This window comes from Ammospiza nelsoni, chromosome 10 (genome assembly GCF_027579445.1).
Source record: "Ammospiza nelsoni isolate bAmmNel1 chromosome 10, bAmmNel1.pri, whole genome shotgun sequence".
In the NCBI taxonomy this organism is placed as follows: Eukaryota; Metazoa; Chordata; class Aves; order Passeriformes; family Passerellidae; genus Ammospiza; species Ammospiza nelsoni.
Window position 1 is genome coordinate 23,014,706 of NC_080642.1, and position 16,591 is coordinate 23,031,296.

The 16,591-nt window shown below is 41.3% G+C and overlaps 1 protein-coding gene and 1 long non-coding RNA gene across 2 annotated transcripts in view; one reads left to right on the forward strand and one right to left on the reverse strand.

Annotated features, from left to right (window-relative positions):
* Nucleotides 1–16,591, forward strand: part of LOC132077333 (vesicle-associated membrane protein 2-like) — a 54,982-nt gene that overhangs the window by 14,012 nt on the left and 24,379 nt on the right. The window lies entirely within an intron of this gene.
* On the reverse strand, nucleotides 4,201–7,873 carry LOC132077764 (uncharacterized). The gene is made up of 4 exons (XR_009419110.1): nucleotides 7,821–7,873; nucleotides 6,690–7,734; nucleotides 5,620–5,682; nucleotides 4,201–4,560 (listed from the first exon to the last, which is right to left on the reverse strand). It is a non-coding gene; the product is annotated as an uncharacterized LOC132077764 (long non-coding RNA).

A 16,591-nucleotide genomic window follows, 5' to 3' on the forward strand; every position in this document is an offset into this window, starting at 1 on the left:
GGTGAAGGCCTTGACTCTTTCTTACAGAAAGAGAACTTTTGAATTTCTGTAAAGCCTTTGCATTTTCTGTTCTGACAAGCTCCTACCTGGTAAATCCTTTTTTTGGGAGCAGCACAGAAAACCGAGACTTGTCATGATGGACAAAGTGAGGAGGACACACGGACAGCCAGAAATCACTCAGCCTCTCTGTTGTGCAGAGAATGAAATTACTGCTGTCTCTGCCTCCTGTCTGCAAAGCACAACAAAGAATAAAAAAGAAAAGGACTTTGGTTATTTTCAATTATTAAACCATTTGCCCAAGGAGTGGGGGCTTGTTTGGGTCTGGAAACTCCTTATAACCAAAGCAAGGTTCTTCTTGAGAGGCCTTTAATTTACTTGTGGTGTATTTTGTATTTCTAAATATCTGTGTGATTTTTTTTTACATAGATTTTACATAAAACTTGCTCTTGGGTGTGTCCAGATAAACACTCAGGGTGCACAGCTCAGACATCACAAAGACAAGTTGACCTTGCAAGGATTAAGAGAAGGTATTAACACTCCACAAGAAATGTGAGATTTAAGGTGAGAAGATATTCAGCACAGGAACAAACACCTCTGTGCCTGGGAGCATGCAGATGCTTTTTTTTTTTTTTCAAATTGCTGCTATTTATAAAAGACAGTTGCTTTGTGCAAGTGTGTATAAAGAAAGATCAATTCAGAATTTTCCATGATGCTGTGCAAGAGCTATTTTACATATGAGCATTATGATTTCAAGCATGTTCTGTTTGACAGTTCAGTGTTTTGTTCTGTCTTTAGAAATCAAGCCCTGAGAGGCTGGTGCTTTTTCTATGTGTTTGCATTAGATGCCTTGTTTTGGGATGGGAAATTTGTTCTGTTTGTTGTTCAGAATACGTACAATGGAGAAGTTACTTGACAAATTTAAATGCTGGAATGTAACATTTTGTTTTTGGGGTCCAGTGCACTGGGGTGGCTCCTGTCCAGGCGGGGGATGTGGCCTTTGCAGAGCTCTTGTTTCTTGTCACTTTGCTGTGCACCAGGATGTGCTGCTGGTGCTCACCCTCTCCACATTGAGGTATCATTTGCAATAAGTCTATGGCAACAAAACAGCAGCAATTATTTTAAGTTTGTGCCTACAGCATCAGAGAAATGGAGAATTTATTTCACAGCAGGACAGTGGGTGAGCCCTGCCTGCACAGGAACTGGCCCTGCTCATAGAAAGAGAAAATCCTGGGCTATAATAATACAATACCATACCAGGTGGAAGAGGATGCATCCAGCATCTTTCTCTTGCCTGTCTGTCCCCAGTCTGTCATGTACATGTTAGGAAAGCAAACTGATTCTTGCAATGCTGGCAACCTCAGCACTGCACAGATTTACACAACACAAACATTGACAAATGAACCAAAGATGAATTAAAATTTCCTTGGAAAACTAAGGCAAATGTAGCTGTATAGAATATATTTTCTGGATTATTTTCCTTCAGAATAACAACTCTTGATCTAGGACTGAACCTTGAATATCTTTCTCTCCTGTAAATATTTTGCCTCACAAAACCTTCTGTGGAGTGAATTTGCTCCAGCAGTTTGTACACAACGTGTGTCTTTTAGATTTTTCATCAGAGGCCATATCTTGTGTCATCAGGAATAAACTTGCCTGGCTTGGTTCTAATTTGAAATTTGAGTTCTTAAGTGTTCATAAATTTTAAAAAAACTTTAAAAAAGCAGGGAAAAATAAGCATCATGCTGGGATATGTGAATGGAAGAGCCTGTGGACTGGGGAAAATATCTTCTGACTAGAAAAGATCTTTGAAGAGAGAAAATAAATTCCCTATGGAAAGATCAAAGCATATGAATGTAATGGATTATGACAAGGTAAAAAACCACCTGGAGAAAATAGTTAGTTCAAACATAAAAGAGGGGAATAGGAAGGAATAGGGTTTTTTTTGGAGATAAAGGGTAGTTAGATGGCTGGCTAAGTACTTGAGATTACATGTTGTACCTAAAGGGTTATTAGTGGGAATTGGGGCTTTTTTCCTGTCTGGTGCAGCCTCCACTTCTGTGGTGTCAAAATAACCTTGGAGCTGCAGTCCTGAATTCCTGCTCTGTTGCAGAGCCCTGTGTGGTGACTGCAGCCTGATGCACCCCGCTCTGCAAGCAGATCCTGACAGACTGACAAGAGACTGACATAATTGCAATTAATCTTAAAAAGTCCCTTTAATAGTCTGAGCAGGTCATGACAGGGTCAGAAACAGCAGAAAGAAAGGCAGAAACGCATCTGGTGAGCTGGGAAATGTTCATGGGTAGAGAGCTCTGGGAAAAAACTTTGGTACAGGTTATGTCAGCAGAGATCCCCTGCCCTGCTGGATCCCTGTTGTCTCATATATCAAGAGTTCTATTATCATTATAGTGCAAGGATTCCCTACTGCCAGAGTTTCACACAGTCAGCTCCTCTAAACACTGACTCTTCTTGGTCCTTGCAGTAACCAGCTAACTCCAGTTCCCCCCAATCCACTCTTTTATGCCACTGTTCTTATTGGCTACAGGTGTGGCCTGCTCCTAGTCTTTAGTAATTGGTTCAGCTGCAACTTGTTGGGGGATAAGATTACATTCTGTACCACCTTATTTACCCATACTGTGTCCCCCTACCATTCCCCCTTTTTCTTTTAACCACAGAGTTGCAGCATTTCCAGAAGTACACATTCAAATAAATTAATATATTGCATTTAGAACTAAGAGTTATATAAAGGTTCAAACAGTATATTATAGTACAGATATATATATGTATTTTTCTAAATGTTAGTTCAGTTTTATAGCTTTTCCCAGTTTACAAAGCACTTATCTTCAAGGTTTTTACACTCATATTTAACAAACACCAATAGCGGTAATTGATATATTTTACCAATAGTTTAGTATTCAAATCCTGTTTCCCTAAATCCACAGGTCAATATAGTTTAGTCCTGAATCACGTCAGGGTCACCATTTGTTGTCTGATATTATCAAGGATTCTATTATCATTAAAGTGCAAGCATTCCACATTGCCAGAGTTTCGTACCTCCTCGATGTTTCTCATGGGCATCTCCTCTAAGCACTGACTGTTCTGGTCCTTGCAGCAGCCATCTGACTCCAGTTCCCACCAATCCACTCTTTTATGCCACTCTTCTTATTGGCTACAGCTGTGGCCTGTTAACATCAGGCATGTTCCTAATCTTTAGCAATTGGTTCAGCTGCAACTTGTTCAGGGATAAGATTACATTCTATATTATTTACCCATACTGTATCCCCCTATAGATCTAGCTAGAGCTGAGCAGCAGGGACAGATCTCAAGGATGTCCCTGTCAGTAGCACATCACGGGGAGCCAGGCTTTGCCATGCCTCCAGGAGCTGAGATCAGTGACTCTGCCCAAGGCTGGGCCCAGCAGAGCTGCACTTCATCGTCCTGTTGCTATCCCATCCCTCCCTGAGCCTCAGCACAAAGCAGCAATGCCAGGGTTTGTGCCAGGCTTCACCTGAACCAGGAGTTCAGAGTGCTGGATTTCCTGAGAGCCCCTCAGAGCCACCTGCAGGTGTTGCTGCTGGCCCCTCTGGTTTATTGCTGCAATGTTGGAGCATCCCACAAACCTGCTGCTTGTTTCCTTCATTGCCATCCTGCCTAAACAGCACTCAGTGCACCTCAGCAGTACCTGCCTGCCCTCTCTCTTGGGTCACTTGCTCCTTTGCCTTTTCAGTTTTTAAGGAACAACCTGCCTCTCTTATCTTTGTCTGCAGAAGTTCATTTGGAAAAAGGTAGCAGGTTTGCATAGTGACCCTAAGGAAGGGTCACTGTAAATTCATTTATGTGTGTCACCTCTGTGCTGCTGCTGAACAATACTGAACAATAGTAATACTGAATAAATAATGAATAAATAATGAATAAAGCTGAGCAATCCTGGGGTGCACTTCATGAGCCCACCCCATGGGTGCTGTGCCTGTGGCCATTGCTGTGGGAGGGGTGTTGGTACCAGATGGGTACAGAGGGAGATGGAGGCCTGGAAAATCTCAGCTGTAAGAAATAGCTACTCACTTTTCAGAGTTTAGGAAGGTTTATTAAACCTTATCAAAAATACAACCGAAGACTGAATAAAGAAAAAAGGTCACGGCACTGGGAGCAAAAGATTTTCCCTGCCATGTGCTCAGCCACCTCACAATGGAGGTTTTACCCTTTTTAACCCTTTAACCTCTCCCAAAGTTCTGTCCATCAGCCCCTTCTTTGCTGTCCAGTGGTGGAGATCCCCTCCTCAAACCCTGACTGGAGCTCAGGTGTTCCACAGTGACAAGCCAGCCCTCCCAGCTGTCCCTTGATAACTGCATGAGGGGTAAAACATCACTATAAATCTATAAAACTTTTCCTAGCCTATATACTTGATATCTGTCTGTTAATTGTGAGAGTCAATCATTGCAGTACTCATCTATCACACAGCCCTGGCTCCTCCTTAGCACTGCCTGTGCTTTGTGGGTGTTCCTCTGCTCTTCTATGAAGTGCCTAAACTGGTGTAGTATTTGTTGCTTCCAGCTCACAAGTAACCTGGAATGAAAAAAAAATTAACTAAATTAAAAATAAAATTCTGAGCCTTTCTTTTGGTTAGACAGTTTTACTTTAAACTAGCAATTTTCCCTTGTGTTAAAGCAAGAGCAATCTCTTATCTGTCCCCAAGACCAGAAGGAATTACAGAAAGAAATAGATCTCAGTGGGGGCATGGTCCAGAAGGAATGGAGCAACATGAGTGCAAAATTCAGCCTTTAATCGCAAAGCATTGCTATCTTCTCTTCTCTCAAGGTCTTGTTTAGTTTGGCAAAGTACAAACAAACCCCAAGAAGTTATGGGAAGTAGATGCAGCAAGACTGGGGTGGATAGAACAAATGGTTTTGATGAGAGATGTTATTGCTCTGGAAATGAGAAGGTAACAGACCTTGAGGTGAATGTTTGATATTCAGAATTCTTGATAGCAAGATGCCAACAGAATTTCACATGAGTAATTGGCCAGGGCCACAGAGTGACTGAGGCAGGATGTAAGAACTGTCACAGTGTTGAGCCTTTGCCAGCTCCCTGTGTGAGGCCATGTGTTCCCACCTTTTCTGGGATGCTCTGGTACGGTCCTTCCTGTGCCATGAGAAAATTGTGCACTTTGTTGTGTCTGGCACCACTTTTTGGTTGTGTTTTTGGGGTTTGGTTTTGCTTTTTGTATAACCATGCTATCTTAGTTCCCAGCTAAGCTTAGATACCAGCCCTAAAATTTCAGTTTTCAACCCTTAAGGGTTTTTAACCCTTATTTTCCCCTGGTGCACCTGGTCAGAGCAGCAGTGACAGTGGCAGCCCGGGGCACTGTGTCCCTGCCAGGTCCAAGGCAGTGCTCCTCCCAAAGATGCAGTGACTCCTCCTCCTGCAGCTCCTCCTGCTTCACTCAGCTCTGAGGGGCTTTGCTTTTGGGTCACTTTTTGCCATTTTTATCACTTTTACCATCAGTCATGTCCATGGCAGTGTGGAGGGTGGAAGGTGACAGCACACACAGTGAGGTATCATAAAATAAAGGTGGGATAAAAGCAAGAATTAGCTGTGGACATATTGAAAAATCATCATTCCTACCTCACATCGTTGTTCCACCGTGAGCAACACATTTGGCCACCTTGGCTTCTTCTCTTCTCATAGCTGGGAAGAAAACATATGGGATTAGAAAGCAACAGCAGCTCAGTTTTCATTTGAGGAGGGAAATAGAGTGATTCATTCTGAAGCCATGGGCTCCAAGGGAGGAAAATCTGAATTATTAACAGCATATTTAAACATGACAGCTGCTGACACCTTCATCTCTTATTTTTACTGCCATGGATTTTCTTCACATGCAGCGAGAGAATTTACACTGTAGGAACTGTGAATGGTTTCATGCTTCCTATCCATTTTTAGCTGCCTAATTTATGGAAAGCCATTAAGAGGTGAGTCACTGCTTTCACAGGATTAGTGTGGTTGAGATAGAGCTTTGGGTGTTCCTTTAATTTCCATATTTGCTTGAAAGGAGCAGCAGACCCACATTAAAACTGTTATTGTTTGGTATAACAGGGGAGCTCAGAGTCTCTGCTCTCCTTGATCATGTGCAAATACTGAGGAGATGCTCCCTGAATAAACAAGAGATTTTTATCTGCATTCTAGATACTCTGAGTCAGGGTGGCTCATTGCTCAGAACTTGTGCCTAATTGGATGGGAATTCAGTAATTCCAAAGATTACAAACCAAGGAATACTGGGAATTTCACTAGAAATCTCACTTTAAAGAACTAATTGGAGAAGCACATTTACTCTCTGGTTGATCTTGTTGAGAATTAAGACATTTACAAGTTAAAAATGTAATGTGCAAGCCTTACACAGGGTGAGGGTTTTCCACTCATAGTAATTGTGGGGGGAAATACATTTGGGCTGTCTGAATCATGAATGAAACAGGAGAAAATGCAGAATGTGAAATACTCAAGTGCAGAATAAGGGGCAGATTTCATAGCCAATACTCTTTGTAAGAAATAACTCAGAGATATTTGTTCAGTTTAGACAACAGACTCCAGCAGGCGGTAATAGATAAAATTTAAAGGAAATCCTGAATTGATTTTTAAAGCTAATTTACTTGTCTGTAAACCTCTAAACTTGTCACAAAAGGCACCTGTTTGTTACTCACCTTTCATGCAATTACAAGCTCTGAAAAAACCACAAAACTCTTCATAACAGCGCTTGAAGATTGGTATTTTTGCTGGATAAATTCTGAGGCAGATCTTCAGCTACTACAAAGAGAAGTGACTCTGAAGCTTTTCTTTTTTTCTAATGAAAGACCTCTTTTGTATGAGCTACCCACTTCCTTTTTCCCTAGGGTTTTAAAATGCTTAAGAGATTTTAAAAACCAATGGAAATAAGTACAATAGTGACTAATGTACATAAGGATGGAAGACAATCAGTGATCAGTTAATGTTAAATTACATAAACTAAAGATCCATCATGTTAATCAATGTGCATGTTTTCATGTGTACCCCCAAGTGTGTGATTTTGAAAGAGTTGTTAGAAAATTAATTCAAAATTAAATTCTTAAAACCTGTCATCAAACTGATCTTAAGAGCATGTACTTGCCTACATATTAACCAATAAACATTTTTTGGCTCCTGTTTTACTGTGTGAGTCTGTGGTGGAAATGGAACTCCTTGGCATTGACTTCTGTAAGGAGATTCAAAGTACTTGGAGTGTTTATTTAGAATTGAATTGTTCCATCATGCTTTTCCAGTAGGATCTTTCTTAATGGAAATGTCTTTGGACTACATATCCAGTGGCCATCCATCTGGATTTTCAAGCAAGCATTTTTAATTTTCTTCTGAACTGAGATCAATACAAAAATTTGTGGTGGCTTCTTTTATTTGTACTTTCCAAGCACTCCACATTTCTCAAATTGCTTCATTCAGGGCTGAATGCAGAGCAACAGCATTCCTTGGAAGCTGAATGATTGCTGCTCATGTTTTACACCACTTTTACGTAAAATGAACAGTGTCCTCCCCTGGGAGCCACTGGTGAGGCTGAGGTGGAAAACTGAGAAGCAAAAGCAACAGCAGAGGCTAAAAAGAGATGCATGCAAGAGCTTTAAATGGTGCTGGCTTTGGCCAGTTTGTGTCATTGCCCTTTTACCATCCTGCTAAACTCCATAGAGTGGGGAAAACCTCAAAGATGCAGATTCCAGATTCCTGCGGGAAATCAGCAGTAACCAGGTGAAAAGTCAGTAGGTGCTGCCATTACAGTGCAAGGGTTCCATATTGCCAGAGTTTCATACCTCTTTAATGTTTCTTGTGGTCAACTCCTCTAGGCACTGACTGTTCTTTCTCCTTACAGCAGCCAACTGACTCCAGTTCCCACCAATCCACTCTTTTATAACAGTCTTCTTATTGGCTACAGGTGTGGCCTGTTAACATCAGGCCTGCTCCTAATCCTTAATAATTAACCCAGCTGCAACTCTTTAGGGGCTAAGATTACATTCTATACCACCTTCATTTACCCATACTGTATCCCCCTACAGTAGGCAGGTGGGAAATCACTAGCCAGGTGGAAATCAGTAGCCAGGTGGAAATTCAGTAGGCAAGTGGAAAATTAGTAGCCCGGTGGAAAATCAGCAGTAAGCAGGTGGGAAATCAATCAGTAGGCAGGTGGAAATTCAGTAGTCAGGTGGAGGAGAGGCCCAGGGAGTGGTGGCAGCTGAGGAGGAGAGGGCAGGAGCAGCTCAGAGCCTCTCCCTGCTCTTACAGCCCTGCTGGGACCTCACCTGAGCTGTGCTCTCCCTGCAGGGAGAGGCTGGAGCAGGGCTGGGGATGGGGCAGAACTGCAGGAATTGCAGGTGAGCAAGTCTTGTAACAGAGGTGAGCTAAAGGTGTTTGGTGGTGTAGAATTTTGGGGATGTAGCCAGGCTCTCTTGGTTTAGTTACTGCTGGAACAGTTCATAATGCAGCAACAAAGGTTCTTTTTGCTGGCAATTATAACGTCTTAAAGCAGGGGTTAAATGGAGTAATTCTCACGTTTTAGACCAGGAAAAGGGATAAGGCTCAGGATCAATAACCCTAACCACAAAAAAAAGGCAGAAATTGATGCAAAGTGAAAAATGTGATAATATACCATGAGTTTGTTCTATAAATAAATAAGCCAGTGGATGGAGTATTTGTCCTGCTTTGATGCATTTCATTTCCAAGCAGACTAACATACAAATGATAATCAAATGGAAATATTCTTTCCTTTTGCACTCTGACTGTTGTCTCCAGTTGCACCAGAGGAAGCTGAAGGGGTGAGATGGAGCTAAAAACCCCTTGGACATTGCCTGATAGACTTTGGAGTTTGACAGTAATATTTTACTTTAATTGCTTTCTTAAGGAGATGACAGGCTGCTGAAATTGCTGTCACTTTTTCTGCATGAGTTAAACCAAAGATGTGTGATTCAGGCCTGCTCACTGACAGGATGCTCTGAATTTACATGATTGGAAAGTTCTTCAGATTAAAAGCAATTTATCAAGGCATTTCTCAGCAGGCAAATACCTGTGTCAGATTAGCCCCTTTCCCTCTCTGACGGGAGGACAGTAATCCTGCTAAATTCAAGCAAAATCTCTGAACTACCTGCACAAACCATCAGGTGGGGAGTTGCATAATGTCTGTAGTTAATCGCTGATGTAAAACTCTGCAAGTTCAAGATTGGAGGCTCAGCTGAAGCTCTTTCAAAACAAAACAACCACAAAAAAAAACCCCCCAAAAACCAAAAAAAACCAAACAAAAAAAAAAAAAAAAATCCAAAAGTGAAAAAAATCAAAAAACCTAAACAAAATAAAAATCCCAGTACAAAGTGGGGTACCACAAACTTCTGAAAAAGAATTTTTTTCAGAAAACTGGGCCTTTCAAATCTATTGAATCCCATTAAATGTTGGTAAAAATCTTCATTAAAAATGCTTAGCAAAAGGTGTCAGAAGGTTCTTTATCATTCTGGAGCTGCTCAGGAAGGCTGTGCATGGAAACAAGCTGCAGTTCTCTGGGGAGTTGCCAGAAAAGGTTCTTATGGGGTGTCAAAATATCAAAAACCACTTCCAAACTGTTCTTTTCTGCTGGTTGGAAGCTCCAGGAAGTGTTGCTATAAATCCATGTGGTCAGGGGGTGCATTGCACCTGGTGCTGCTGGGATGGTGTGCAACAAAATCATTGCAACAAAATCATTGAAACTGAAAGAACTTGCATTTGTTGTTGAAAAGCTGTGATGCTGTGCAGTCACTTCTAATATTTCTAATATTTGTTCCAATATTTGTGAGATCCTGATTCCTCAGGACAAAACTGGGGGAGTTTGAGACAGCTTTATCCAGAGCAGAGTGCATGAGAGGAGTGGGAAACTGCAGAGTTTTTCCATTGATAAAACAAGTTGGATCCAGGTTTTTTTCCCCATGTTTGCTCCCTGTGTGAGCACAGAGTAAAAGATAATTTGCTTTAGCCCTGCTTGGTTGGATGGTGTTGGTGAGACTGTGGGGATTATTGGCTCATTACTGGACAGGGAATGCTGCTCTTGTCACTCCTAAAATGTTCTGTGAGTGTTCAGTGACTGAATAAACAGTGTGTGAGCAAGGCTTTGTGAGAAGGGGAGATTGTTAACAAAATTGGGGTTTTTTCTGCAAGTTACAGATTACATTTCATTTACTTGAATAACCTGGATGTAGCAAGGTGGAGAGATTAGCATAATCACCAAATATATACTTAATCTGAATTTAATTTAACAGCTATTGATAGAAATCAAATTGTTTCAGCTAGAAATTGATTTTTTTTCCAAAGGAACTGCAGTCTAAGGCCAAAATGCCATTAAATCCTGATTTATTGTGATGTGTAGATAGATTATTTCACAGTCTAGTTTTTTAAGCCACTACAACATTTTTGAATTACAGCAGGGACTAGTGTGTTGATGTTCAATTTTTTAAAATTGAAATTTAGCCTTCATTTAACCATTTAAATTGATAACCCACTAATCCTGGATCATTGTGGCTTTGTTTGCTAGATTGGAGAATAACCTAATGCCTGACATCTCCACGTGCAGATATATCCATGCTTACATATTTGTGGGATTCCTTCAGGTTTTTAAGCAGCAAAACAAGCTCTTGTGCTGGTAACTTCTGTGATTTTGAAGTGAATACTTCACAGTTTATTATTTAACTTTTCAATTTAGAATTGCCTATGAGAAGTCTGATAATCTAATTTTTTTTTTTCAATCGTTTGGAAGTAATCTCTGGGAACTTCTATTCAGTGGGTTACTCACAAGCTGTTGGTTGTTTTTATTTCAAATCTCGTTGTAAAAATGGAAATGTGGTCTGTTCATCTAGGCTGCACTAGTTCTGTTACTTTCTCCTCCATTTCAATGCTGGAATCTGACTTCAAAATCTGTTTTCCCAACAACTCTGTAGTTTGTATTTCTGATAATATTGCCTTAGTTAAATAATTTAAATATTCACAGGTAGCAGGTCCACAGACTGCAAATTTCAAGATTTTGATGAGTATATTATTAAATTATTTTTACCAAGTTAGTTCTGATTAAGACCAGGGAATTGAATCAAAGCTATAAAGATATAAAGAGAGGGGGCACAGAACAGGGTAAAATGCACTTTGCCAGTGATTTCATTGACACTTCTCCAGAATAGGTGTGGTTTCTAATGTACAACTTTATCCACGGAAGATTAGGAAAGGAAAGATTATCCAAGGAAATTCTAGCAGAGAAAATGAATTGTGTTCATTTCTGTACTGAATTCCTCTGTGGATATTCAGTCAATCTAGGGCTTCATGTATAAAATAATGAGGTTGATTTGAAGGTTTTCATGCAGGCACCAAGATTTCCTTGTACTTACAAGTCAAAATTCTTTCTTTTCTGGGTGCTGTGGTCTCCCAGCTGATTCCTGAAATGCTGCAGGTGCATTTTGGGGGCCCTGGGCACTGCAGAGCATCCCTGCAAGGGTTAATGTCTGTGTGAGTTAAAGTGCTCAGGTGGCCCCAAAATGTCCAACACAAATCCTGCTGGGGAGGGGACAGACAGGGCAGGGCAGCAAAGCTGGGGCAGCTCTGAGGCAGCACTCACTCAGCCAGGCCTGGGAACAAGGGGTGCTCAGGGTGGCCTCTCCACTCCTTTTTCACATCAATTTTCTCTTTTCCATTGGGGTAGAAAAAAAAAATAAAACCTCATTCAGAAGGGAATTTCCTGCCAGAAACACTCCCAGCTGTGTCAAAATAAGTTGTTCACACTGGGAACTGACTGACCTTGCGTGGTTAGTTCCCAAAATTTTTACTATCATTCCAAAGCCTAATGATTTCCTGTTATCATCTAAATAAAATCTAGTGTTTTTTTTTTTTTTTCTTACTATTCCAACAGTAATCTATTGTTTAATGAACTTCAAGGTACCTTATTGGTGTGAAATGCTTGCTGCCCTTTGTCAGCAATCTGCAGGGAGCAGGCCCTGCCCAGGCCAGCACCATCAGTGACAGAGCTCAAAGTGGGGCTTAAAACTGGATCCTTCTAAAGCAGGGCTGGATTCTGAGCTTTGCTGCACTCAGTGACCCTGTTGGGCTTTCTGGGAGCACTGGGCTGGGCACTGACAGGTGACTGAGCTCCACACACAGCAAATCAGCTACAGGGCAGTGACTCAGCACTGCAGTGCTCCTGCTGCTCAGGAGCTGGTCGTGATGGGAGAGGTGGGGAAGTGATGGGGAGGGAAGGGGAGCAGAGAGCTCCTGCCTGCCTGCAAGTGATGCCTCAGGATTTCAGCTTTTGTATTTTTCAGGTCCTGTGCTGCATCAGTGCATCACTCCAAACTCCACACAGAGTGTGGGTTACTGTCCTCACATTTTGGTCAGACAAAACAATCCTTCTGGGCCCAGAACCCAAGGACACCCCACAGCCTCAGGCCCCAAAAAGTACAAACAAAAATGAATTGGGGAAACAAACTGGGGGTAAATGACTTCATTAGCTGAAGCTGTAATTTGAGAATTAACCCCTGATATGTCAATGGACCAAACTTACAATTGCCTGAAAAACTGGTGCCCATTGTCCTCTGTGAGGCTGTGACTGCCTAAGGTGTGGCTGTTGAATGTGGATGTGACAGTTTGGTCAGAGAGAGAGAAAACCAAATAAGTTTTCCCAGAATTGGCCTGAGAGATTTAAAGGAGTTAAAAATAAACAATAATAGCTTATTGTATGGGAACACAGTATGGGTAAATGAAGGCGGTGTAGAATGTACTCTTATCCCCCAACAAGTTGCAGCTGAACCAATTACTAAAGATTAGAAGCAGGCCTGATGTTAACAGGCCACACCTGTATCCAATAAGAAGAGTGGCATAAAAGAGTGGATTGGTGGGAACTGGAGTCAGGTGGCTGCTACAAGGACCAGGAACAGTCAGTGCTTAGAGGAGGTGTCCATGAGAAACATTGAGGAGGTATGAAACTCTGGTGATATGGAACCCTTGCACTTTAATGATAATAGAACTCTTGATATATAAGACAACAGCTTATTATTATAAACAGCTGCAGGTATTGTTTTCCTCAAAGATTTTTTATAAGAAAAGCATCTTGTTAATTAACCAATCAAGTAAAATGTATTAACTAAATAACCAATCACATTCACCTAGATCAAAACGGCTTATAAAAAAGACCATTTCCAAATATACAACATGTTATACCAGTCAGCCTTCTAGTCTCTATCATTTCTTACTTAACAGCAACAATTGAAGGCCTTCAATAAATACCCACTTTATTCTCTTAGTCTTGTCTAGCCTCTGTTCTAGGTAGCCACCTCCAGGAATCACAAGGAGCTTGTGAATGAGGATATTATATAACCACCTCATTAGGGAGAAATTTGTCTGTTTCTTCACAGATCCAGGAATTTCTATGTGCTGCTCCTCCATTGTCCGTGGTATCTAGGAAAGTTAGTCATGTGTGTGGGCCTTTATTGTGTGCATTTATTTACTTATCACCACTTTCCCTTTTGAAAGATCTTTTGGTTACCTAGGGAACTGGCTGCAGCCCTGCACATTCCTTCTTCTGTTTACCTGTCAGGTGTGCACAGCTGATGCCTTGAAGGGACTGCCTAGAGCAGGATAGACAAGGGTCAGAGCATAAAGTGGGGATTTATTAAAGGCATTTAATAAATACAATTTGGGCAGTCAGTAGCGTCCTAGAGGCTACACCCAAGCTGGACAATGGGCACCAGTTTTTCAGACAATTATAAGTTTGGTCCATTTACATATCAGGGGTTAATCCAATTACAGCTTCAGCGAATGAAGTCATTTACCCCCAGTTTGCTCCCCCAATTCACTTTTGTTTGTACTTTTTGGGGCCTGAGGCTGTGGGGTGTCCTTGGTTCCCAGGCCCAGGGGGATTGTTTTGTCTGACCAAAATGTGAAGAGAGTAGTTAACACTTTATATGGAGTTTGGAGTGATGCACTAATGCAGCACAGGATCTGAAAAATATAAAAGCTGAAATCCTGAGGCATTCTAAAGGCATCTATCCCATCCACAGGGCTCCAGCAGCACTGGGAGTCTGGAACCCACAGCCCAGCACTGCACAAGGACACAGAGGCCAAAAAGGAATAGTAATAAAAAAGCAATAACTCTGTCAGTGCATTGAATCTTGCTCTAGGTAGGCTGGATTTGTTGTGGACAGGTGGATATAATTCTCAATATTCAGCTGGGCTAGCAGTAGCAAGTTATTTATTTTTATGGAAATAAAATGCATGAATAACATTAAGTTTTAAATTTTCTGTAACTTTAAAGTATCAGAATTGTAGTAGCAGCAGGTAATGCTTTGTCCTTCAAGGGATGTAGCAGATGGAATAACTGAGAGAGCCTGAAGAGCAGCTTTGAGGGCAGGGAATGCCAACTATGGGACTGTTCCAGTCAGCTGATATCTGCTCTATTTATATCAGCAGGAGTTTATGGCTGATTGGAAATGTGTTGTTTTGTCCCAAGCATGATTGTCACCCGTTCTTCTGTCACTTGAATAACACGGGCAGTTCAAATTTTTGTTGAGTCTTTGACTTTTAAAGCATAAATTTAAATTCAAATGCTCTTTGTCAGTCCCAAGGATCTTTTATTTCCAAAGAAGGACAGGAGAAACAAGTGATCACTTTTGAGGTATTGTAGAAGTAATAGGGGCTGCTTGGAATGCTGCAAACCACTGGGGATTTTCAGGCAGGAAAATGTTTGGGTATTTTCACAAATAGGAAAAGGCAGAATGTACCAAACCTGAAAGGTACAACCAGAGTAAACTGGTCTCTACTGAATTAGTAGATGCTCATAGATTTATTGGGGAAGAAAAGCAAAATTGAAGTTCAGTTTCTGGCCTGTGGTGTTTTGCAGATGTTCACAGCACTGATCCACAGAGTGTGGCTGTGACTCCAGAAACCACAGCAGGGCTCTGGACATGGGATTTAAACATGCAAAGAGGATTTTTAAAAATCAGAAGGCTCTGGAAATGGGGTCTTTAAAATTTCCAGGGCTCTGGAAATGGGATTTAAACATGGGCTCTGTGTAATGCAAAGAGGATCTTTAAAAATCTGAGTTGGAGGGCAAGAGAGATGGTAAAATAAAGGTGGGAGCTTAGCCCAAGGAGAAACCACAAGGCTCTTGGGCATCCCATGAGGATGGGGAGCTCAGGAGAGGTGGCTGTAGTGCTATAGACCAATCTTACCTGGCATATTTGAAGTTTCAATATAGTTCATAGTTTTCTGTATTTAATGAATTTACATTAGTTTGCCAAGCAATTTATTTCGCCAAATAATCTCAAAAATCTTTTTAAAAAGATCTTTAAAGCTCTGGCTTTGTTTTATTCAAAATATTTTGTGGTTTTGGAGATCTATTTTGTTTTTTTAAATCAATGAGAACTTGAAGTGAGAAGTTACCCTTCATTGGTTCAATGTATTTAATTGGTTAAATGGAATCCAGTTTTAGGAATTGATGGATGTTGAAACTGGGAAGGAGGGATATTATATATCACTGGAAGGAATGTATCACTGTGGGAAGGTTCAGCCCTTGTGACAGACACTTGCAAATGATAGCTGCACTTCATGGAAGCTCTTCAGGAGCTGAGTGTGACCTTTTGGGAGCAATGAGGGTGAGAGTTTGGCTCTGTACAGATCCCTGTGCTGGTCTCTGACACTTGCACAGACTGCTATTTAAGTTATGAATAGGTGGGATAAAATATTCACTGCAGTTTTCTTGGCCAAGTAGCTAGACAAGATTTAAACTTAACAAGCTTCCTGATAATTAAGATTTAAGTAGAGGTGGTAATTACCCTGTGAAGTTTAGCTGTGATGAAACTGCCACTGAATAGCAGTGGAAAATACATAGACAGGCTACAAAAACTCTTCACTGCTGATGGAAATGTGACCTTCTTTCTGCTGTTTTGTTGTTTCTGGGACTTTAAAAACAATCAAACAAAAAACATGTTAAGAGTTGATTTACTTCTAAAATGCAGAAATTCTAAAATTTACTTCTAAATCAGCAATGCTGGGAAGTGATGTACAGGAAAATGGGAAGCCCCAAAGCCTCCTGGGTTTGGATCTGAAATACATACAATTAGTGGGCAGCTGAACTGAAAAGCAAATTACCCCTCTGGGAGCATCTCAGAAGTGGGAGGTGATGGTCTCCAGCCAGGGCTGTCTTTTGGGGAGTCCTTTCACCCTGCAGGCAGAGAACATCATTGCCTGTTTGTGAGAGGAATGAGAACCTGAAGAACACTTAATTTTATGGGGGTGCTGAAAGTCTCTCTGGCCTTCAATCTGAGTCTCTTAAAAGACAGGCAGAAAAACCATCCTTCACTCTTAAGAAAATACTGCTTAAAAGCAAGGAAAGCTTATCAACCTCAGCAGTGCTTTGAGAGCTTCCTTGCTGTCTGTGTCAGAGCCCCTTTTCCCTGGCTGCAGCTCTCAGGTTTCTGTGGTTGGGATGACCCCCAAGGTATTAAAATGTCTTTTTCCCAACCCCACGACCGAAGAAGTCCAGATTCCTTGGTTCTGCTTTTCAAGGTTGTTTATTTTCTCTTATCTGTTCCAT